The sequence below is a fragment of the Penaeus monodon genome, chromosome 20 (assembly GCF_015228065.2).
Source record: "Penaeus monodon isolate SGIC_2016 chromosome 20, NSTDA_Pmon_1, whole genome shotgun sequence".
In the NCBI taxonomy this organism is placed as follows: domain Eukaryota; kingdom Metazoa; phylum Arthropoda; class Malacostraca; order Decapoda; family Penaeidae; genus Penaeus; species Penaeus monodon.
In genome coordinates, this window is record NC_051405.1 from 31,428,733 (window position 1) to 31,429,674 (window position 942).

General features: G+C 30.1%; 1 protein-coding gene across 1 annotated transcript in view; it reads right to left on the bottom strand.

Annotated features, from left to right (window-relative positions):
- Nucleotides 1-942, bottom strand: part of LOC119585772 (tyrosine-protein phosphatase Lar-like) — a gene marked incomplete at its 5' end in the record, with an annotated part of 244,437 nt that overhangs the window by 20,608 nt on the left and 222,887 nt on the right.

The following is a 942-nucleotide window of genomic DNA, read 5'->3' on the forward strand; positions in this document are numbered from 1 at the left end:
TTTTTGCTTTTGTTTTTGTGACCTATGTGTGACCATATTCACCAACACAAAATAATGCTGAGATACTAGAAAGTCAGTGATGTTGGGCATGAATTATGTTTAAGGAAAAAAAAGTCACAAAAAAAGAAAGCAGAACAAAAAATAAATGCATTAGACAGATGTGTAAAATAAAGAAATTCTGTAACCAGTGAATAACTATTCTGGATTTCATAATGATGTTGATTACTAGAGATTATATATTGCCATGAAATGCATTATTACATTTATTGCAACAGTACCCATGAAAAAAGGATATCCAGAACTCTGCAATGAAGTTATTACCACTGGATAAACAGAATTAAATTATGAACTTATCTAGAACTGCAGTTATGATTAAGCCATAACTGGTAAACCAAACCAACTAATGTAACTTAATCTAAGTAAAACATTACAACACTACCATCTACAAATGCAAACATGAGAGATATTATAGCATAAGGGATGTGAAATATGATAACCAAAGCAATACAAATCACAGTCCCAAATCTTTGTATGGTAACTAGTTGTATATTTCCAGTGAATAATATCAATATCTTTAATTTACATTCATTCCCTTTTGTATCAAACTGAATCAATGAGAATATATTTAACTGTAAAGCAGGAATGACTCAGAATAAATTCAGTGTGAGGCACAGTAACATAAATTTCTAAAAAATAGCCTTTGACAGATGGTAAAAATGGGGGTCATTGAGATATTTTGAGCAAATCTGATTGTATGGTAATTAATGCTTTCCTATTATTCACTCTGTCATTGATAATGAATAACTTTAGTTTGTTATTGCACTGCTTTGGTTTTTTTTTTTTTCTTAAAACCTTGTCTATCTAAAGCTGAGCATTCCTTAAACCAATACTACAACCAAAAAAGTACGGGACTAACAAAATGCTAATGGGTTCTCAAAAAAC